The 24,629-nt window shown below is 42.3% G+C and overlaps 1 protein-coding gene across 1 annotated transcript in view; it reads left to right on the top strand.

Annotated features, from left to right (window-relative positions):
* Positions 1-6,143: 6,143 nt before the first annotated feature.
* Positions 6,144-24,629, top strand: part of Cers3 (ceramide synthase 3) — a 97,973-nt gene continuing 79,487 nt past the window's right edge. Inside the window, 1 exon segment of the mRNA XM_038314047.1 lies at positions 6,144-6,270. The gene's annotated coding sequence lies outside the window, so the exon portion shown is untranslated.

Below are 24,629 nucleotides of genomic sequence, written 5' to 3' on the forward strand. Positions count from 1 at the left end.
AAGTTAATGGACTTAACTGTTACCCGGTTTCCATATGGGGTGAAATGGCTGTTTATGAAGATCCTAGATTGCGTGTTTCTCCTTTTTAGGAATTCAGCTTTATTTTTATGCTTTAGGTCTCTGGTTTAAACAGAAGCATTGAAAACTGTGCTCTGTGCTCCACTTCCTTTCCATCATGAAAAGGTCAAGTTTGTTTGTTTTATGTTGTATTTTTATTGGTGTGTGTGTGTGTGTGTGTGTGTGTGTGTGAATACTATCTAAGTGCCTGTGTCCCCAGAGGCCAAAAGAGGGCATCATATCCTTGGAGCTGGAGTTACTAGAGCTTGCGAGCCACCCAACTGACAACTGAACTCAGGTCCTCTGTAACAGCAGTACTTGCTTTTAGTCCCTGAGCCATCTCTTCATTCCAAAGCTTAGTGTTTAAGCTAGGAGCTTAATTGCTGAAGGTGGTAGGTTTCCAAGCACGAGTTACATGAAGAACACTGGAAGGTAAGAATGCTGATAGGCTTATATGTGTCTCACTTATTTGGTTGGTTTAATTTGAGTTTTTTGAAACAGATCTTGCCTCACTGTGTAGTCTAGGCTGGCCTGGAGCACGTCGTCCTCCCATCTGGGACTCCTAAGTGCTGGGATTACAGGCATGTAGCACCAAGCCAACAAAGATATGTCTGTCTGTCTGTCTGTATGTATGTATGTATGTGCATATATTTACTGTTGGAGTGGTTGTGTGTTTAAATGTTTTAATCTCTGTTGAAGCCCAGCACGTTTGTGATTGCTAGTGACATTGTTAAAAAGTTATCCAATAAATTTCAAGAAAGGGCAGGTTTCTCTATCCCTGAATCTCTGGATATTTTTGTTGTTTAATTGCTTCTATAAACCACAATTGAATGCCTATATAGAACATTCTTCTTAAATTTTTTTCTCATTTTGCTACTTTTCTGAATAATAATAAAGATTTTTTAGTAAATGTTGGCAGGTAGTAGTCCTTGCTTGGATGTGACATATAGCATTTTTTTCTTGGGATGGCCATGCTAGATGTTGAACCCGAGGATTTGCACCTTGAAAACAAGTACTCCCCTTAAGTCACACCTCAAGTCTTGGCATGTGTCCTCCTGTGTTACACTTTTATATGTGCAGCAGATGGTGTGGTGTATGTGCAGGGAGGAAGCTGAGCATTAGTGACGTCTATCGCAGATTAATAATTGAGTCAGGAGGATGTCTGGAAGTGGTCACAACAGCCCAAGTTTCTGAAGAGTCTATGTGAGCCAAACAGCTTGCCTTTCGTTTTAGGTTAGGAAACAGATCTGAGAGGAGCACTGAGTTCCTGATGGGTCGCCAGGATTCCATGTCCAAAGCAAACAAACATTATTGCTTATTTCATTTGTTAATAGTCTGTTATGGTGGCCAAGGGCCACCTCCAGAGACAGTGGGTCATCTCAGTTGTTACGGATGAGCCAGGTGACACACCTACTGTGGGAGGCTGGCTTCGTAAGTACACCAGCATGCCATTTGAAATAGTGACATGCAAAAGCAGGTGGTGCTGGAAACCCAGCCTAATGTAATAGAGGGATACAGGCTATACAGCTTGGGTTGTGAGTCATCTTTGGGCTTGGGGCGGGGGGACAAAACACCCTGGTATCTAGAGAAGGCGTTGAGATAATCCAGAACAAGGCTTTGAGATTCGGTAGTACATTATATCACAGTTGTCCATGTAATGAATTTATAGCACTGTAGATTGAACCTCTGGCCCTAGGCATGCTAAGCAAGTACTCTAACATTGAACCACATCCCTTGCATATCACCGTCAGGCTAAGTGTCTTGATATGATTTCTTTGGTCTGGTCATTTAGAAGAAATAGCTGATAAACCCATTTTATATAATTAACCCATTGTATATTATAAGCACAATCAAAAAATTTCATTGGATTATTTTCTATCTTTACATATGTTTAAACTGTTAATTTTTTTCTTGCTGTGAATTTCACACTTGCTCCCTGAAGAGGAAAAGGACTAAAATGAAGCATTTTCAAATCCACACCGCTGTGGAGTAGCCTATGTGACACTGGCTCCAAGGCTCACCTCCTTGCTGGAATGAAGGCCGAGCGTGAGCTTCTCGTTCATCACCACTCCCACCGCCTTTACCCCCAAGGAGCGGTGGAAGCTGACTCGGGACAGTTATCTGGAAGATATATTTAACCATTTTGAAACTGTATAAATTATTACTTTTCGATGCTTTTTCCAGACAAACAACCAAACCGTGCTTGAGACAGATGGGGTTTCTCAGTGGTAGAATACTTATCTAGACTGTGCAGAACCTGAGTTCAATCCCCCAGTCACAAACATAGTCCAAGGGTCCTCAAACTTCTTAAGCTCTTTCTTACGCATAGCCCTCTTTCACCCAAGAAATGTTAATGTGATTCTGAATATCTAGATGTATAAAATAGGCATACAGATCACATTTGCTGATAACAAAGCATAATAATTCATAATGAAGAATTCTTTGCTGTGTATGTGTTTTACCATCTATAGCAGACAGATGTAAATGAGATGATTGTGCATTTTTATTTCAATATAAATTACTGGGGGCTGAGGCGATGGCTCAATTAGTAAAGTGTTGGTCATGCAACATGAGAGCCCCAGCCCTAGCCTAAGCACCCACGGAAAAGCCAGGCATGGTAACACATGGCTATAATCCCAAAGCTGAGAAGGTGAAGAAAGGTGGACCAGTCTTGCCAAATCCAGGACCTTCAGGTTCAGTGACAGCCCCTGGGCCCCTGGCTCAAGAAAGATGATGGAGAATGACTGATGAAGTCACCCAGCAACGACCTCTGTTCTCTCTGTTCACATGCATGCATGCATGGACCTGCGCAGCAGCACATACAAACATACAATAAAGAAATCTTGGCTGAATAAGACTTCAGAATGCACAGCAGCTTCAACATTTTGTGTTGATCGATGTTTTGTTTATATAATTATCAGTGCTGAGAATGCCATCTCATATAAACTCACGGAACAAAAATAGTAGACCCATTTCAGGAATCAAACCAAAGCCAAAACTCATTTAGCATTTTTTAAAAGAAAGGTTAGCAATACAGACAACAATTTTGGAAATTAAACATTCCAACACAATACAATTCAAAGTTATGCTAATTTGGTAATACTAAGAAATGACAGGAAAATATTTAAAAAGTATTTGTTTTCTGTAATTAAACCATTATGGTTCTAGAACAGTAGAAATTTTAGCACATATAGTTAAGACTGTAATTTATAGCACAAGATTTTGAAACTGAACCAAGGTGTTTGCAGTAGAGGTCATTAGTGCTATGGGGTGAGCGTGCATGCATTCCTGTGCAAAGGGCACATCGTGTATTCAGCACAAGGCCACAGTGGAGTCTCGCACTGCAACCCAGGCATGCGCTGCCAGAGACATCTTGGATTCATTTCTTTTGGACTTGTTTCTGCTCTGTGCCCATTCAGAAACCTTTTTGTACTGTCAAAGTTTTCACTAATCTCTCATTCAGTTACACAATCTTCCATGAGTCCCAGTTGCAGAAGCAAAGGCTGAAGACATAGACCTCCTTGTCTGCAGCCTTTAGTGACATCCACCTTCCTACCTTCTCCAGCTTTGCGATCACTTGTATTTTCATCAGAATTCATGACCAAATGGCTATTTCCACAAATGTTTATAGTATACATATTTAAATTCTATTTTTTGTATTTATGGGTTTTTAAAAAACTTTTTTGTAATCATTATGGTATTACTATGCAATCTTAACTCATAAAATGTCCATAGAGCTAATCTTATTTTGACTTTTCTCTTGAGTGATGTTTTCAGAGAGTATTCCCTACCTGCTTTCCCAGGAAAAAAGACTAGGTTTCCTGAGCTTTTCTACATCTGAATGTATGTTTGGTTTACTATTTATTTTGTTTTTCTCAGTGACAAAGTTGTCTGAAGACTGTGTGTGTGTGTGTGTGTGTGTGTGTGTGTGTGTATACATAGTTAGATGTGTTCACAAGTAAAAGCCAGAATTTGATGTCAGATGCCTTCCTCTATCACTTTCCACCCTAACTTTTGAACAAACAGGACCCTCCTGCTTTTCCTCTCCAGTGTTGAGATGGCAGGTGTGTGCCTGTTGGTCTTTATGTGGGTGCTGAGGATCTGAGCTGGCACCCTCCTGGTTACACACTGCCATCTTCCCAACCCTGGGATTAGTTTTTTTGGTTTTTTATTTTGTTTTGTTTTGTTTTGTTTTCTCTAGCAGTTGCCATTTTGCTGACTTTACTATCTCTAAAAAGATCAAGGCCAGCTTCTTGTGGGCATTGTAAGTTTACTGAGCATTTCTGCTTCCTAATTTCTTGTCCCTGAAATTCAAATTGTCCTGAGGTTATGTCTAGACCAAATTCTCTTTTGAGAACTCATGCCTTACATCAGTGGTTCTCAACCTTCCTAACGCTGGAGCCCTTTAACACAGTTCCTCATGTTGTGACCCCAACCATAAAATTATTCCATTGCTCCTTCATAACTGTCATTTCACTAGCTATAAATTGCGATGTAAATATCGGATAGACCGGATATCTGTTATGCTACCCATGTGAAAGTGTTGTTTGACCCAGAGGGGTCATGACCCACAGGTTGAGAACCACTACAAAACATGACAAGTATTGTATGTGTGTCATGCCAGAGCTTTCTTGTCAGTGCTTTTACCCTCTCAGCAGTATTTTTATCTCATTGCTTAGAGTTGTTCTGGCTGGAGTGAGATAAAAATCCAGTTATTGTTTGTAGACTGTAACCCCCAACCTTTAAAACTCACCTTCATCATTGGTCTCCCGCCTTGGGAGGCTGTCTCAAGTCCACTCTCTCATTCCTAGTTGACTTCAGTGTCAACCCATTGTCATTTGATCTCCGCGCTCTACTTTTTGTCCCCTCCTGAGCAGGTTAATCTTGCATTTTTTTTTTTTTGAGACAGGTCTCGTGTAGCCCAGGCTGACCTTGAACTCACTCCGTACATAATGATGACTTTAAATTCTCTGATCCTATCACTTCTATCAACCAAGCGCTGGGGTTCCTAGCTTGCGCTGCCACAGCCCATTTGATGGGGTGTTGAGGCTGGAACCCCAGACTTCATACCCCCTAGACAAGCATTCTACCAACTCCTCTGCACCCCCAGCCCAGCAGGTTTTAAATCTATTTTTTTTTCTACTTCCTTATAATTTATTTTCAGATATGTCTGTCCAGTTATCCAGCTTCTTGTCTTTTTATCTCCTCCACTTAACGTTTGTTTTTTATTTCATGACAAACTTAAGATGAGATTTAACAAAACTCCATAATTCAGCTGCTTATTAACATAGCAGAAGGCAGATATGTTTTATATATTCTTAATCTCAAAAGTAGTTGTCTCCTGAGTGCTCAATTTTTACCAAATATTATTATTATTATTTTTTGAGACAGGATTTCTCTGTGTAGCTTTGGTACTTGTTCTGGAACTTGGCCTAGAACTCACAGAGATCCACCTACCTCTGCCTCCCGAGTGCTGGAATTAAAAGTGTGTGCCACCACTGCCCGGCACCAAATATTATTCTTAAGGCTTTTTAACCATTATCTCATTTAACCCTCCCAACATACAAAAACTAGTCGCTCTCATTTTACTGAGGAAGTCGTCATATTAAAAGGACATTATAAAGCTGGAGGTCAGCACAGTCTAAAGTTAGTGAAGTCAGAATTTAGATGTTCTAACCCTGATTTCCCCTTACACTTTCTATCTCTTGCATAAATAGCTTGGGATTTTCCTTTTAACCAAATATGCAGGAAAATAAGACTCTCTCCTTTGCTGCAGCCATTTCTATCTATCCCCGTCTCTGTTAATTCAATCTTGTAATCAGAGATTTTCGGGTTTGTCAGGTAAGAGAGCACACAGATGCTTATGGAATTATTCTAGAATATCTTCCCTTCCTCTCCTCACCAGCTTGCCAGAGGTATAGACCACTGACAATGTTATTTGTCCTCTGATAGATTATTTAGCGGCACTGCGTTAAACCCAGCTGCTTCCTTTCCTCCACAGGTAGCTTGAGCAAGAGCTTCCACTGATGACGCCTCTGTCAGTCAATCAGGTTCCCATTGGGATGAACCCACAAACCGAGCTATTCCTCTTTAACCTCGGTGCAGCAGACACTTCCCTTCCAGGCCGAGGGCTCGGTGGCCTTCCCAGAATGCACCGCTGCACAGCCTGCCTCGCGGCTTTCAAGTCTCATCTTCTCAGGGCCCTGGAGAGAGGTGAGGAGGCCGAGGGGTTTAGAGCAGGTGAGATGTTCCGACGGGCCACCCGCAGGTCCTCCCGCTTGTATTTGTGCAGCTCAGACCCACACTAGGGGTGAGGCTTCCCATTTCCCCTACGGGACCAGGCCAGGGTTTGGCCCATGTTCCCTAGAGGGCCGGAAGTCTTTGGGGCCTATGCTGGCCAGGCAGCTTTCAGGCCCCCAACCCGCACAGGCCAAGGCAGGATTCCTGTCCTTATAAAGGCCCAGATGACCTTGGATCCATGGTGATGAGGCAGATCCTGTCCTCGCACAAGCCAAAGTTGCGTCTTTATTCCTTAGAGGCCCAGGAATTGCTGGGACCACGCACACCACACAGGGTCCCTGTCCCCTAAAAGCCTAGGCTCTGTGTCCATGTTGGACAGGGCCCCTGTTCCCTAAACAGCTAGAAGCTGTGCCCCAGCCCCTCGCAAGCTAAATTACGCCCACAACACATACACTCTAAGACTAAAAGGGGGAGCTGGGGTTCAGTTCCAAGCCCCAAGTAGGGGCAGGGACAGTATAGCCTGCTCTCCTGCTCTCTGTGTAGCCACTACACATGCAGCCTTGTGAAAGTCCTTGGGACGTCTCAGGCTATTGTGCCTGGGGATTTATATTTCTGGCTGCACCTGCTGTGGTTCTTGTGACATGAAATGTTACTGAGTTGTGTCTTCATCTAGGTTAGCAGATCTAACCCAGATTTCTTCTGATTGCTAAAAGAATGGAATTTAGTGGGAAGCCCAGGAGACTGACTGAGGTGGACTGAATTTAGACTTTACATGAATTTCCATGCCACCAATGGCCCTTTCTTCCAGCCCCGAAGCCTCTTTCGGTGTGAGTTGATTTCCTCTCTTCAGCCTCCCTATGCCACAGCTCCACACACCACTACACATACCCCTTCATTCAAAATGCATCAAGAGCCGGCATGTTCCTAGGACATACTGCAATTCTAGGTGCTGGGACCTTTGATCAAGATAAAAGAGACATTGCGCCCTTTTGCTTGTAGTCCCAGTGCAGAGGCCTAAATCATCCCCAAACTTGCTGTTTACCCAATTCAGAAATGGAAAATGGCTTGCGAATGGGAGGTGTGGCTCAGGGGGAGGCCCTCTGATACGATCCCCAGGGCTCCATCCTCTCTATCCCCCAAAGAGAAAGAAAGCAAAATGTTTTAAACTCAACTGGAATCAGTGAGGAAAAGTCTAGTTGGTTTATAGAATTGGAGAGATGGTAAATTAATTCCTTATATATCACCTCTCATCAACAGTGGGTAAACTTAATAGCTTTAAACCTTTTTTAAAGAAATTAAGGCATTCAGCATTAAGTCATTTGTTTAGACCAGAATAAATACATTGCACGTGTAGAAAGTACCTCTACAGTGGTAATCCTCTTCCTTGTTTCCTTGATTGAAACTGAGGTAGAGTTAAGTGGTGTTTTGTCTCCAGCTGACTCCAGGCTTTATACTGACTTTTCATAGCATTGGCATGCATGGTTTTGGTTATCTGACCCATTACCATCAGTACAGACCATCTCTGACGCGTAAGGAATGGCAAAAGTGCTTGAATGTGTGAGTCACTGCGCTGGTTGGCAACTCCAGAAGCTGTGAGCCATCTTTGTTACCGTGAAAGTATGCATGACCTACACACTGCCTCCTTTGTTGCCGTGTGTGGCCATACAGCCTCTTTGCTCTGTTTTGTCTCCACTGAAACCCAGTAAAGACATTCAGTACTCCAAGAATTTTGCTTTCCAGTTATTACTTTCACGGGAAGCTGTGAGGCTAAAGGGATTTCACTGGTGACAGTCTAATTTTTGGTCTTTGCTTTGATGCTAAGAATTGAACTCGGGCGGGGCCTGCACATACTAGGCAAGAACTCTACTATTGACAATCCCGCCTGCACCCCCTTTATTTCTGTTTGTTGTTCTGTTTCATTTTATTTTTGAAACAAAGCCTTAGCAGGTAACCCAGGCTACGCTTGAACTCGCTGAACTCACGATCTTTCTGTGTGCCCCTTCTGAGTGTCTGGTTCACATCAGTGTGAATGAAAGATGGCTCTAATTTTTACTAAACTTTAATGTACTTAAGGCTTTGGCTCCAGTTATTTTCATATACTATATTTTTATTTACTAATGGACTCATTGGTCAATTTTGATGTTAAGGATTTTAAATAGCTAACACTTTGTACCATATTTCTAGAAGATAATTTTTTAGTGCATTTACTTATTCTCTGTTTAATCTGAACTTTATTTATCAATGGCTAATATCTTGTGATGTAATATCTTGTGATGTACAAGGGTCTTACAGAGAATTTAACATGCAAACTATTTTTATATTTTCCTTTTTACTAATAACATAACTGTTGTGACAGGAGTGCAATAAGTATATAAATGAATAAATATTCTAAGTTATTGAGCTAAGTTAGGAACATTCACTTTTCATAAACTTTGCTTTTGCATCTGGTTTCTTTTATGAAGAGCTATTATTTGGCAAGATTATTTCAGGAAAGCTGAGAATCATCCATCTAAAAAAAGATAAGTGAAGATATATCATCCTACCCGACAGAACACTTTCTGTCACTGCTCAGAGGGAAACAGGTGAGATGATGTCAGAAGTTTTTGTCAAAACCAGTCTCATGGAATAGATTTTCCTTATTTAAGGTCTTCATGAAAGGCAATAAGGAACCCCTCATAATCAACTTGGTATGTAGAGTTCTGTTCCTATACTTTAGCTCCCTCCAAAGTCTTGGGCTTTCACTTGGCCTGTTGATAGGCTCAAGCCAAGGCAATTCCATTTAAGAAACTCAGCTGTTTTTCATTGGCACAGGCAAAGCTGTGGCTCAAAGCAGGTAGAAAGCAGGAACTTTACATGTATGGTCCGTAGGATTTGCCTACTTTCACACACGGGAAGCATTGAATAAACAGTTCTCAAAAGAATGAAAATATACTGAAAAGAGGAAGCAAAAAGGAGAATATAAAGCTTCAAACAGGGGAGGAACGTATGGGTTACCATGAAATAAAATAACAGATGACACTGTCTTGGGTAGAAGTCTGTTTTCATACTCTTGATATATGCCGAGGGTGTCTTACAAATCCTGTAATATTTCTTGGGGTAGTTTCTTGAGTTCAGTGATGACAGCCTAGTAGAGACAGGGCACATGCCTACATATTTATGCACATACATCCCCTCCGATTGAGTTTGCTACAACAGTAGTTCATGTTGTAGTACTCAGGGATGATCTAAAATGTATTGTGTCTAATGGTAAGACATAGTCAAGGAAGGGGGAGGTGCTTCAAGAGACACTGTCCTAGAAGAAATGGTAGTGTCTTGGATAAGGACCCCTTATAGGAGAGGATTCCAGGTCAGAGTGAGTACTGCCCCTGAATCAACTAAAGGGGAGATTAGTATTGGTGTCTCATAGGGAATAAGGTGGAAATCACATAAAGTGGTAAGAAGTAAACAATCCTAGAAGTTTAGATTTAATGCAGCTGACATAGGGAATCAGTAATTTGGGGCTGGGATATAGTTTAGTGATAGAGTATTTTCCAGCATGTGTAAGACTCTGGGTTCTCACCCCAGCACCATAGATAGATAGATAGATAGATAGATAGATAGATAGATAGATAGATAGATGGATGGATGGATGGATGGATGGATGGATGGATGGATGGATAGATAGATAGATAGATGGATGGATGGATGGATGGATGGATGGATAGATAGATAGATAGATAGATAGAAGATGGATGGATAGAAAGTTAGATAGATAGATAGATAGATAGATAGATAGATAGATAGATAGATAGATAGATAAAGATAGAGAGATGCCTAACTTCTACAGCAGTAAGCAGTTTGCTAGAAGCTGTTTTTTAAGTGTGGCCAGCTTTACGAGGGAACAACTTTGTGTATTGGAATCTATGTCACCGTCACTTCCAGTCACCTTAGAATGTTCAGGTCACCATGAATATATAAAAAATATATATTTAAAAGCTATAGTGTGCCTAATGAGGGAAAAGGTTTGAATGAGATCTCTCCCCTGAAAGTCTGGAGATCATCAAAAAGTGAGAGAAGGCACTGACCAGCCCGTCCTCGAGCTGAATCCGAAGCTCTCTTGGGGCCTCTGGCATAACCACAGCCTTTGTCAGCAGTCAACAGATACTGGTGCCATGTTCTTGGGAATAGAACCTGGATGGCTTGAATCATGACACTTGATATTATTGGTGTTTTTCATAAGGCCCTCCATGGTTTTTTTTGTTTGTTTGTTTTTTCTCATTAGAGAATCCATAGGCTAGAGAGAGGTATCTGTTCTTAGGGATATTTGGTTTCTCAAGCAGGTTGTTTTTGGTTTGTGTGTGTAGGGGGTGTGGGTGCGTGTAGGTGGCATAATAGGACACTAGATAGGAAGTAGAATGAGAAGATGAGGGAGGAGATCGATCATATCTCCTCAAGGTCAGAGTCATTGCGTTGATCTCTGTCTGTATTAAAGGCCTCTTGTACACTGTGCTGCATGAAAATGGGTCAGTAAATACAATGAACACAATGTATTTTGTTTCTTCATCTTGTTCACCCATGACATGGCATTGAGTATCCAAAAATATTTACTTGAGCGCTAATCTTTGCTTAGCACCTATTTCACCTGCTGGCTAGTGCTTATGCAACTCTCATGAGTCCATCCAAAGCACAAGGAACATTTCCTGGGATGATTCAGCACAAGTTAGGGAGAGGGACCACAGATGCTCACCCTAACCAGTTCCATCTACATACTGAGATAGTCATGGAATTATTTGAGGCGGTGAGACTTTATCTGTCCCCTTCCATCTGTTTCTTGATTCCATATTATATAGTCCTAGTTCTTCATTTGATGTCCATGGCTCATAAAACATGCTTTTCAGTTGGGATTTGAAGGTGAAAAATGTTGAAGAGTCCATCTTCTCAGCTGTGTTGGAGCATAAAAATATATTCACCCTCAAATACATATGGACATTTTCTTCTACACCTCTGTATAAAAGATCTGTGAATGTTTTTGCTCATCTATGGAAATGTGTGTCTGTCTAGTTTGGTAGTCAAACTCTGTTTTTATTCTTGAGATCTGTAACTCCTTCAAAGCAGATGATGTGTCTGGCACATAGTATGAACCTAATAACTATTAGCCAAGGGAATTAGCTAGTGAATGTGACATTCAGAGACCAGAAGTGGTTGCAACATGGAGACTTTACACAGTTGTTACACTCAAGATTCGACTGGATAAACTAATTCTTGATGCACAAACTAAAACCTGAAAACCTGTTACAAAATAACATAAGACTAAAAGCCTATAAATGAAGAGTAGCAGTCATTATGATAGCTATAATCACAGCTTCCATTCATGCAGTACCATTTGGGAGCTTATTTTATATAGACTGACTGATGTCTCACAGCACTAATGGTGCTGCTGTTGATACCAGTCTCCTGTTGGGAATCATGAATGTATGAGGAACTAAGCGGTTCATCTTTAGTCACACACTTAATAAAAATAAGACTTTTTTTTTTGTACCAAGTGGGCCTTAGCAGCCAAAATTTTCTCAAGGAACCAAATCAGACCATGTCTTCTTCAGTCATGATGGCCACACATGGCCAAGGGCTGAGTGCACAAGTGACTGTGACCATCTGGCCAAACTCTGGCCTTTAAGAGCTGCTCGGATTGACAGGCCGAATACGTGAGGATGTGAAGAGCAATACAAAAAAATATTTCTCTCAAATCCTCAGTATGTGATAGACTTAATTCTTTGAGGATAAAATCTCCCCACCTCCTAAGAAACCCACACCAGAACTGGCCCTCTTCATGATGTGCAATACTCTCTTCAGGTTTTGAAAGAGTCCAATGGCTACCTTTGAAAAAGCAAATACCTTTGTGGTAGTGGGGAAGGGGTGCAATGGAAAGTACCCAGACAAATACACTACTCTGTTGACGTTGCACTCTAGGGCAGCCAGGAATAGCTCTAATTACTCCCTCCCCAGGAATTCAGCTATAGGCAGGCCAGCCAGAAATCCCAGCCTGCCTAGATTTTACATGGGGAGTGTACGGATAAACTGGGAAGAGGGTAAATTAGATGGGGCTACGTAACTTGGGGGGAAATGGTGCAGGATAGTGGGCGGGCTTTGTGCTGAGGGACTGAGGGACGGGGAGGGTATCCTAGGGAGCATGAGTGAGTAAGAGCCTTCTCTCCTGGGGCTCATTGGCTGTAGGTAATCTTCCTCAAAGAGTGGCCTCTTGGATTATATGCTAGGGAGCCGTCCACCACCAGGCCAGGGAAGTGCTGAAACAGGGTACAGTGGGAAGAGAAAGACAAAATTCAGGTTTTATAATCCTGTAATCTGCTTGAGGATTTGTGTGAATCATGAAGGGAGAGGTGACTGGTCTGTGCCAATATCATGTAACCTTTCTATTCTTTGTTGTAGATGTTGATCCAAGGGTTTGAGTGTCTAAGTATGTCATTTAGGAAACCCTGTGGTCAGGTGAGATGCTTCAGTGAGTCAAGGTGCTTGCCAACAATCTTGATGGCCTGAGCTTTATCCCTGGAACCCACGTGGTAGAAAAGAAAAAGAACTGACTTGTGCTTGTCTTCTGATTTGCACACATACATCACATAACACACACACACATACACACATACACACACACACACACACACACAGAGAGAGAGATAAAACGTAAACGTAAAAATATTTTTTTAAATCTTAATGGTAAGAGTGTTCATTTCATCATGTCTTGCAGGAACCATACACATGTGCGCACTGCAGGATACAGGGACTCTTGTCATTTTTATTTAAAGTCTTGTCTATGCACAAACCTTAGCATTTGAAAAGTGTGAAAACATGACAAGATTAAACATTATATGAAGATCAAGTTTGTTGATGGTGACAGTTCAGAACATGTGCCAAGTTAGATTAAGAGCATGGTGAAAGCTGCCTCCATGGAGCTTCTTGGCAGGAAAACAAGGATGCCTTCTACCTGGCATAATCTCCTCTGGTTCAGAGCGTCACTTGCAGCTAGCAGGCATGCTCCTCTGCTTGCTCCTGCTTTCACTCCCAAAGTTGTTGCTCTTAGCTCCTGCGCAGAGCCTTTGGCACATTATCTTGTCCTCTTCCTGCTGGATCCCAGAGTCCATCTGTATCCTGTTCTTCTGAGTTCACAAGTGGCCCGCCAGAAACTTAATTGGGTTTGCCTCTGGTTTGCCTATTTCATTCCCTACTTCACTATGTAAATGGACTAGGTAGGTACTTACCGCACGAGTAACTAAGTTGGCATTTGACCATTGGCTTGTTCTCTTTGTAAGAACTAGGCAGTTTTGTAATGTGTCTCCTTTTGCGCCTGTAAAATTGGCCCACTAGAACCCTGCTTTATTGTTTACATTTCATTTGTCAGAGGTATGATAGCTGCCTCTAAAGTGTGCTCTAAAATCATTAATATTCTGACTTCATTACTTAATATCTATTACTGAAAATTCAAAATAGAACCTGGATTTAATGGCTCCACTCTTAAAGTTCACTCATAAAATGAGAAAGTTGAGTATCACTTAAACCACAGTACCCCTATGGGCACTTTGTTCTGTCTATCTTTATTTGGAGGTTCTCTCTTCTATTATCAATCAACTACTACTGAATACACTGTAGTAGGGCATAAGTGAGAAATTAAATAAAGAAAGGAATACACATGAGATACTTTTAGAGGCTCCCATTCCTTTTGGCACCCCTGTAAAGCAGAGACTGCTCGTTCATTTCCTGGCTGCCCAGACCCAAATAATCACACAGAAACTATATCAATTACAACACTGCTTGGTCTGTTAGCTCAGGCTTCTTATTAACTAACTCTTGCATCTTAAATTAACCTATTTCTATTAATCTGTGTATTGCCACGATGCTGTGGCCTACTGGTAAGGGTCCGGCATCTGTCTCCTTCTGCGCTCTCTCTCTCTCTCTCTCTCTCTCTCTCTCTCTCTCTCTCTCTCTCTCTCTCCCCCCCCCCCCCCCCTTCTGATTTCCTGCCTGGTTTTACTCTGCTTTACTCTGCTAAGCCATTGACCGAAATAGCTTCTTTATTAACCAATGATAATTAACCATCTTCACAGAATACAGAGGGGAATCCCACGTCACACCACACCCCCCTGTGCCCTGGGGGCATCTCTCAGGAGGAGCTGCACAGCAAAGGACCCTGACATTTAAGATCTTCAGCCCCAGAGAGGTCATAATTGACAGACCCTCACGGTCTGTCCTCTTGTCTCCTCTGTCTAGTGTGAAGTGTGCAATGTGTTCCTGCAGAAGACAGGACTACTCCTTGACAGTGACTCAAAAGAGGCAGGAGTTGGTGCTGGCCTGGGACTCTGGTAGACAACATATTTAGCATATACACAAGTCCCTGGGTTCAATCCCAAGCACCACCCTCAAAGACAATAGCACTAATACGATTCTTTTCATTATATAGGATGTACTGGAACATGTGAAATAATTTCTGCTTGATGCGAGCATTATATTTCATTAGGAGATAATGTGAATTTTATTATAGAAGAGATAAAAAAACGTGATTCTCTTTTGGTTTGTTTAACTGGGGGGAGGATCCAGAATAATATTTAGGAAAATTGTCATCCCCCAGATATCCCTGTCGTGAAGATGAGTGTGGCGTGGTTACTCCTGGGTATTTGACCAGCTGGGCACTGTTCTCAGCCTCGGGAATAGAAGAGCTGGAAGGCCTAGCGCTTGAGGCTCCCTGATCTAATGGGAAGCAGTTAGGCAGGGCAGCTGGTCTGGAAATACAGGTCTAAGCACAGCAGGACTGCTGGCTAGGAGAGCTTGAGAGAGGCATCGAGAGCAGCCCCAAGCATGCATTGTGCTTCTGCTCCCTGAGAGCAAAGGGCAGAGGGGTATCCTGGAGCAGGCTGCTCTTGATCCTCTAGATGGAAGGTCAAGGCTATCAGCAAGAGTGAGGGATGAGAAAAAAAACCTTTAATTAGTAAAGGGAGCAAGGGAACAATGGGAAGTTGGACTAGATCTGGAAAGGCATGCCAGAGAGCCAGGCAAGACCACAGCAGTCTCCTGAGGACAATTGAGGAAGACTTAAATTGACCATCTACCCTCCTAGTGACCTTCTGGCATTCCAGCCCTCCTGTCTAAAGATGTTTATTTGCTTTGGTCTTGTGAGACAGGGTCTCATTCTAGCCCAGCCTGACCTGAAACTTACTGTGTAGCTCAGGCTGGCCTTGAACATAGTTGATCCCCTTGCCCTTAATATTCTGGGATTACAGGCATAAACCACATCCACCCCTAATAATGTGCTAAATTCATTAACTTTTTAATAGAAAACGTCTGCACAGAGAAAGTCTAGGAAGAATTGCATGAGCAAGTATTGAATGAAAGGGCTCTATCAGTTCTCTTTCTGTGAGCTAAATCCAGTAGTAAAATTCAAGAAGCTTTGTAGTTTCTGTTTATTTGATACTGGCATCTCCTTTTCTCCACTTCTGATCTTTTTAAGTTTTCTCATCATTAAGCAGCTGACAGAGAAAAGGGAAAGGCTTTCACCAGTTGGCAGCTGGTGAGGTGCTCTCGGGATCCCTGGCAGAGGGGGCGGTGCTGCAGAAGCACCTAGGATACCGGCTGCTTTACAGGCTACGTGAATCAACTTGTTGGAGCTTTCTTCCTGTCAGATCACCTTCAAATAACAGCGCAAGCCCAGAGGTAGCTCCTCTTCCACCAGAGAAAGTGGAGCTGCCCCCCACAGTAGCCCCCTCAAATAAACCCTATCATGTGTGCACTTCAGGCAGAGTGTCCCTGTCCTGATCCCTGTTCATAGGCTCCTGTTTCTTTATGGTGATTGCTCTGAGACCAAAGCAAAAACAAGGCGAATTACAGCTGCCTGCTTAAAAAGAAAACATTGGTAGACTATTTTCTTCTTTCCTCCCTCCCTTCCTTCCTTCCTTCCTTCCTTCCTTCCTTCCTTCCTTCCCTCTCCCCTTCCTCCCCTCTCTTCATCCCTCCCTCCTTTCCTTTCTTCCCTCTTTCTATTTACTTATTTTGGTTGCTGTATTTTTTCTTTAAATAGATTTTGCTCCCATCACTGGAATATGAGAAAGAAACCATATTCTGTGTCTGTGTCTGTGTCTGTGTCTGTGTCTGGCACTCCTCCTTGGAAGAGTCTGACGGTCAGTAGTAATGTTAGTGGTGATGGTTTAGTTGTCTGAAAGCTCTGCTAGGATTTGCAGCTACTGGAGTGTTCTATAGTTGTCAAACCAGCTCCTAGCAGAGGGCAACCTGTCAGCAGTGTTTCAAGTTCCTCCGTGGCCAGCCGCCTAAGCTCCTTCCCTTCAGTGCAAACAGCGAAACCACCTTTTCCGCAGCTGAGTAATGCCTGTGTACACCAGAGGCAGTGGCGATGAGGCAATGGATGCATTTGTAAGTCAGTGTCTGATCAGGCTCTGGGTTTTGCTTCTCCCATTGGTGAAACAGGAAGCGACATCCCATCTGGAAGAACCTGATGGTGCCATCCAGTCACTTTGCCTCACGTGACTAACTGCCCTCAGTCAGAAATCTTGACTTGCAACTTTCAAGGGTGGGTCTCTGCAAGAATTTCAGGGCTTACATACAGATGAGGTGTGTTGCTCTCTGATGAGAACAGAGCTGGCTGGAACGGGAAGCCTCTCTGGTTGCTTCTCATAGGCGAGGAACATTTTCTGCAGCTTGACTCTTTGGGAAGGTAGGCGTCAGCTCTGTGATGGTATTGGGGAACTTCCATACAAAGAAAGTTCTCTTCTCTTCTCTCTCTCTCTCTCTCTCTCTCTCTCTCTCTCTCTCTCTCTCTCTCTCTCTCTCTCTCTCTCTCTCTCTGTGTGTGTGTGTGTGTGTGTGTGTGTGTGGTTATAGGGTAGGGAGGGGAGAGAGAATGAAAATGCCTGGTATTGAGAGAGACTCAGGAAAGGGTTTGGAGCCTCCTGCTTGAAGACTGACTTCAGCAGTGCTTAGCAGTGGAGAGGAAACTTGGAGTCCAGACCATGCTCCTGGTTCTCTCACTTTGCTGTCGGCTGAGTGGCAGTTGATCCCTTAAAGGGATGGGGAGAGTGGCTTAGGCACTGAACTCACACACAGCTGGGTTTTAGGAAAACCTGACTCAAGATGACATGAGCAGTGTGGCCACTGTGCCCACTGGATGGCCTGTCAAATCCATTTCAAACCCTGTCACAGTGCCTTCAGTGTAGAGCAGGCATGACTTGCTCACCGCAGTGACAAACTTTTCTAAGTTAGGCCTGTCTTTAGGGATGTAATACTCCTTGTCAGGCTCCAAAGATTTAGCTGAGACTAAAGCAGTTAGCCTCATGCAACATAACAAAGCAGAACTTTGTCTTTCCTAAATTGAACAAAATCTTAGAACAGAAGTTCTTGTTAAAAAAAATTATCATTTCTGGAAAATCTTTACACAGCTTTAGGGAGTGAAACCTTTGGGACTGTGTAGGTGATGAATAATAATTTATTCTTTAACCATTTGTGCTCAGTGTCTTCTTTCTCCACCTCTGGCCCTTTCTCTTTGTGTGCTGTGTCTGTCTATCTGTCTTGCTGGGGAAGGAACCCAAGCCCTTATGTAAGCAGGGTAAATGATCTACCACTGAGCTATATCCCAGCCTTGTGTGCTTTCTCTACCATGCCTGAGAGTTCAAACTTTGAACTTTTTTACTTTTTTGTCTTCCTAAAAACGTTTTTGTTTTTATACTTCAAAAGAGAATTTCAATTATAACTTTATTATAATCATAGGATTGCTGTCCAAAAGAAAAATACTTTAAGGAGATAATAAACACATATATGCTTAATAACTATTTAAATATTTCTAAAATAGCAACCAAATTGAATAACACAATTTCGAAGATGATTCTTGGTAATGTCTATATTTAGTGTTAATTAGTAAATTAGTTAATTTATTAATTCTAAACTTTGGTTAGTTGCATTGGCTACAATCTCTGTTATTCAGTCCTTGCTGTGTGTATATATATTTTCTCATTTAATTCAAGGAGATGGAGTTTATAATACATGTGCCTTCTACATGAGAAAGTTTAGCTGTAATGTGTTTTAGACTGGCATCACTCAGTGAGGAAAGCAAAGCTTTTGTGCCTTTTTACATACCAAAATTCAAGAATTTTCATTCTTTATTCCATTAACCTTCCTGTGTCCTTAAGATCGGAATGTCCAAAGCCCATGATAACATTTAAACATTCCAACTTGGAATCATTCAAAGACAATTTAACTAGCATGAGAAGTTAAAGTTTCTCTTCTGGTGTTTTATGAGTATTTAATTTGGGTTGGCTCCCTCTGCCATCCTCCTGCTCTCCTGAGCTGTCCCTTTCTGCTCTCAGTAATTCCACCTTCCCCCTTCATATCACGTCTGTTCTCGAGTCCTTCTCCCACCGTTAGTCTGTCTCTTCTCCCATGCAGCTCTTTTCATTTTCTGACCCCTCTGTCCACACCCAGCCCCACATAAATACCTCTGTGTAAATAAGAAATGAAGCTAGGCTGTGCATCTGAAGGAACACGCAGTATTTGTCTTTCTGAGTCTGGGTCACCTTACTTAATGTAATATTATCTGTTTTTATCCATTGTCTGTGCATTTTTTAGTGAGGTATTTTTTAGTGAGGTATATTCATGTGCATACATCTGTATGAAGGTATGTTCATGTAGCTGTAGGAGCCCACAGAGCCCAGAAGGGGGTGTTGGATTGCCTAGGTGGTTGTGATCCACCTGGCATGGGTGCTGGGAAATGTACTTGGGCCCTGTGCAAGAGCAGTCTGTGCTCTTAACCGTGGAGCCATCTTACTAGCTCCTCCTGAACTTTTTAATTTTACTTTTCTTTACCGCTGAATAAAATCCTGTTGTCTGCATGTATCAGTTTTTTATTATCCATTCACATATTGATGGAATCTCAGCTGGTTCCATTTCCTGGCTATTGTGGATAGAGCAATAATGAGCAAGGATGCAGAAGCGTCTCTGTGGCTGGACACAGCACCCTTTAGTGCATGCCCAGAAGCTGGGTCATATGGCAATTCAGATTTTAGCCTCTTGAGACCCCTCCACTCTGCTTTCCACAGTGGCGCACCAGTTTGCACCCCTACCAACAGTCAGTAAGCCTGGCTTTCCCACAATACTCACAGTGTTTGCTGTCCTTTGTTTTCCCACTGATAACCATTCTGCTCTGCTGAGAGGGAATCTCAGTGTAGTTTTAATTCTCATTTCCCCGATCGACAAGGATTAAGATTACTTTTAGGAAATATGTATTGGCAATTTGTATTTCTTCTTATAAGAACTGTATGCTTAATCCCATAGCCCACTTATCAAGTGGTCCATTTTTGTGGTATTTGACTTCTGCCGTTCTTTATATTTCCTAGACATTAGCCCTGCCAGAAATATAGCTTGCAAAGGTTTCTCACATTCTTCATACTGCCTGTTCATTCTGCCTATAGTTTTCTTGTTGTGAAGAAGCTCTTTCAATTCTGGGAAATCCCATTTGTCAATTATTTGAGATATTGGAGTCTTATAAGAAAACATTCCAACTTGGTAGTTTATTTTAAAAAAAAAGCTTAAACATCAACCCTAATTGGTTGTAGATTGGGGTGAAGGTGTGGTGTGCTCGACAGAATGTAGACAAGATTTGAATGTGAGTCACTGTTTCCTGCTAACTGTGACCTAGCCAGGCCAGTAAAATTCTTCAAACTTTGATTTCCTCATCTGTAAGCATACTATTTTAATGTCTATCGCGTAAGGTTGGGTGTTATGATGAATAGAAAGGCAGATGCTAGGTGTCTTCACGTAAGGTTGGGTGCTATGATGAATAGAAAGGCAGATGCTAGGTGTCTTCACGTAAGGTTGGGTGCTATGATGAATAGAAAGGCAGATGCTAGGTGTCTTCTCCGTGGCGACCGTGGCTCTTGACAAACAGCACCTGTTTCCTTTCCATTTTGTCGTTGTTGGTGAGTGTTTTCCGTGTGCTCTAGGCTCAAGGCCATCAGCACTCAGGAGTGGGCAAACCCTGCATTTTGTCCTGTGACCCCCCACAGATGCACTGTGATGTATTTGAGAGTGTGTAACACACACACACACACACACACACACACAAGTAAGTAAATGTAATATGTTTTGAAGAATTATAGTTTCTGCAGTCTGTTCCTAACTTTAACTCCTGAGGAGCTGCAGCAGGTATCATGCCAAAAAGACAAGGGGAGGAAGATGGGGAAACCCTCTCAGTGCCCTAACTTTGCTTTTCTCCCTTCTCCTTAAAGCCTCCATAGTGTTACGTACCACACGGCCCTCACGTAGCCCAAGTGTGCGGTTGCCTACTTCCGTCGTCTAGGGAAGTCTAGAGCTTTGTGCTGCTCTAGACAGGCTCACAGACATTTGACCACATGAACAAGGGCCTGTGTGATAGGGAGGCTTCATTCCCTAGGCTCAGGGCAGCCGTCACTTACTATTTCCCCGCCTTACCATACTTGTCAGCGTAAGATGCGCCCGTATAAGCTGAACATTTTCAAATTGTGGCATATTAAACTAAGCTCAAACTGACTTAAAGTAAGTAAATAGTGCTTATAATCCCCAGCTAGTGATGGAGTGGACAAGTTAAGACTCTGACCTCCGCCGGGCCGTGGTGGCATACGTCTTTAATTCCAGCACTCAGGAGGCAGAGACAGGCAGATCTCTGTGAGGTGGAGACCACCCTGGTCTAAAGAGTGAGTTCTAAGACAGGCTCCAAAGCTACACAGAAACCTTGTCTCAACAAAACAAAACAAAAAAGACTCTTTGACCTAATACAGAACCGGGGCTTTCTGCTGCTGGCTGACTCACCAGCTAGTGAGTTTTCTGTGACACCTGGGAGCCCGAGAAAGACTGGTGACGAGTATAGACAGCTGTGGGGAGAAGAGAGCATGCTTTGCGGGACCTTCAAAAGATTTTACCTTTCCTAAGTGTAAGAAATAAAATGTTTTTGTCTGGGCCTGCGTGCGCCTCAGAATGTAAAGCTGAGGGGTGTGCATTTGTTCTCACAGCCGTTGGCCTTTTCATTGGCTTTCCTGTGGAGGTCTGTGGAGAGAGAGGGACCGCGCTGCTGTGTGAGCAGCAGGCGTGCCAGCTGGGAGGGCGCTTCCCTTGAACTGGTCCCGGATTCATTCATTCCTTTTGTCCTTTTCCCACTTTTTTCAAGGTGGAGATCAAACTCTAGGCCTGGTACATGCGAAGCATGGCTTTGCCTCTGAACTTTACGTGTACTTCTGAATTACACACACACACACACACACACACACACACACACGGACACACGGACACACACGGACACACGGACACAGACACGGACACACGGACACAGGCACGGACACATGCACACACGCGTGCACACACGCATGCACACACGCACACATACACACACATGCACATGCACACACATGCACACATGTGTGCATTCACACACACACACATCCAGGCTTCCTGAGATGGCCTCACCATGTGTCTAAGGTTGGCCTTGACCTCACTATGCTTGTTATTTATTGTAATCCTCCTGTTTCAGCTTGTTGACTTCTACAAATTGCAGTATACAAACAAACAAACAAACAAATACCACTACTGCCAGCTAAGATTTTTAACCAAAATCCTCAAATTTTTCTGCACAATATTGGTATATGCAAGTCTAACCTGTGTGTATGTATACAATTAGAAAAGGAACCCCAAAGATTTGTCTGTTTCTCGTTGATGAGAAGAATATAAAACCTACAAGCAGGGTTGCTACAAGGTTATTTGAAATAGTAATTATCTATTACACTGTTCTATTTTACTAAGGGGCTTGAGACATTATTTGCTATATCTATATTCTAAAATGAAGTACTTTATGAGGAATGCTTTTGTGATAAACCATGTATTTCTCCGTGGTGTATTTGTCTCCTGGAACAAGGCCAATCTGTCTTATTTTGGTTCTTTTGTCAGGCTTATTTTCTCAGACAGTCAATAAATACTTGTTGATTATATTGAACCTGACACAGGCTAGCAGTAAACTAATCATTTCAAGATTCAAGCAAAAATTCTCAGAACAGTTCTTTTTTTTTTAATAATGAAGATTGCTCAAGTTTGATATCTAAATTGGCTTCAATTTCTTTTCTTCAAAGTTTGTTTTCTTGTTTGACCTGGGGATAAAACTATAAAAACATAAAATATGCTGATGCGAAGAAAACTGAAATTATGCTCATCTGTGATGCTGTGCACGTTACAGGACCCTTGCCATGTTCTATTTTGGGTCAAAGTTATAGGGTCCCCTAATGAGCTCCCCCCGTTCCATTAACTCCAACTGCCTTTACCTGGATGGTTTCCAAGAACTGTCTGCTGGAAGGGGAGTTCTTGTCTGGGAACTGTGTGGGAACAAAACAGAGTAGCTCCCTGAAATGGTGACTGAAAAGTAACAGGCAAACATTTGTTTCATAGGACACACTGTTGCTGTCACTTTCAAATGTTCTTAAACATTATTGACAATAAGAAATACTTTTCAGGCAGGCGGTACTTCAATTACTGACCAACCCACTGCCCCCCACCCCCGGCTACTTTCCTGAAATCATATCATAAAGGGGCACTTGATACATAGTGATCTTAACTTTCATCTTTTTTTTTCCCACTTTATAAAGTTGCCCAGCATAGAAATGGTCCTTAACGCTAGATAGGAAGGAGACATCTACTGGGGGGTTTAGAGGAGAGGTACTAGAGTGGACTGGGTGTTATAGGGCCATCTCTGGATATTGGTGTTTGTGATCCATGACCTCAGCACCACGGGAAATTAGGAGCTGTTTGGATCTCCATGTGGAAAGAAAGATTGTTGTGCTAAAATGTATGCAGATCTATATATTGATCTAGATGTAGCAAACCAAACAGAATAACCTCTAGACCTACGTGGGTCTAACAATGTGATTGGCCCAATAACGAAGATATTGCTTAAATGTAAAAAGCACAACACAGATTTTATAAAGTTCCTGTAGAGAAAGAACATGGGACTGGCAAGATGGCTTAGTGATAAAACACTTTCTGAACAGGCCAACGACCAGAGTTTGATCCCTGGAATCGGTGGTGGAAGAAGAGAAGCAATTCCTGAGTGTTGTCCTCTGACCTCCACAAACATATCACAGAATGATCATGCACACACATCATACTTACCCATCCTAGAAATAAAAACACATAATAGTAAATGGATGAAAACACAAAGTAGCTCATTGATAATTTTTCTACTGATTGCTCATAAAATGATAATATTTTTGAAGTATTGGGGTATATAAAATGTTAAAATAAATTTGTTTATTTTTACTTTGAAAATATAGGTACTAGAAAATTTAAAACTATATGTGTCCTCCATTTTTATCATCTGTTGAACAGCATTGCTCTGGATGACAAAAGAAGAGTATGTTTATGACCTTGGCAAGGGCCATGGCTTGTTAAATAAGATACAAAATGGCCTGATGAAAAAACCCTATAGATTGGACTATGTTAGGATGAAGATGTTCAGACTCTTGAAGCATACCACTGAGAGGAAACACCAAGCCGCAGAGGGAAAGGAGACACGTATCTTACATACAGCAATAGGCTCATGTCCTAGATATGCAGGCAACTCAAAACATTTGACTGCTTTCAGTTCCACACACACTAGTAGACTGCATTATGACGGCTTCGTTCATACTTGCTCATGCTGACATACCCCTTAAATAAGGCCATTCTGAAAGGTCAACACAACAGGAAACTAAGCAGGAGATTTAAACATACACCACAGACAGGCAGCCGCATGCCTGAGAACTCGAAGCATTCTCAGTGTTGTCATTGGGCCTGAAAGTGAAGACCACCATCCATCCTATACTTCAGTACACCCACCAGAAAAGCTTGCGTCTAAAAGTCCCACAGAGTTCTGGCAGAACTCTGGAACACTCCAAGTGGCAGTATAAGTCACACTTGTGCATAAAGTTTTTGTTTAGACATATCTATTGGACCTGAATGTGTAAATGACTTATGCCCGGGCATTTCTGCTTCTAGAGCATAATGTCTTGTGGGCATGTCTACATATGTGTACCTAAAGAAATAGCCAAGAGTATTTATAGGTACTGGCATGAATTGTTTTAGCCCCAAACTTAGAGCAGTCCAAATTTGCACCAATAATAGGTGTGGGAAACCATTTTTAATAAAGTTACATAGTGAGATAGTAAACACCAGCGAAATGGACCAACTGTTGCATGTGATTACATGGCTATATCACAGTCCTTACAGCTGAGATATTATTGTTAGCGTGTTCAGCACAGTCAGCATCACAGTGATGCTGGGAGTTGGGATAGATG

Source organism: Arvicola amphibius, chromosome 12 (genome assembly GCF_903992535.2).
Source record: "Arvicola amphibius chromosome 12, mArvAmp1.2, whole genome shotgun sequence".
NCBI classification, from domain to species: domain Eukaryota; kingdom Metazoa; phylum Chordata; class Mammalia; order Rodentia; family Cricetidae; genus Arvicola; species Arvicola amphibius.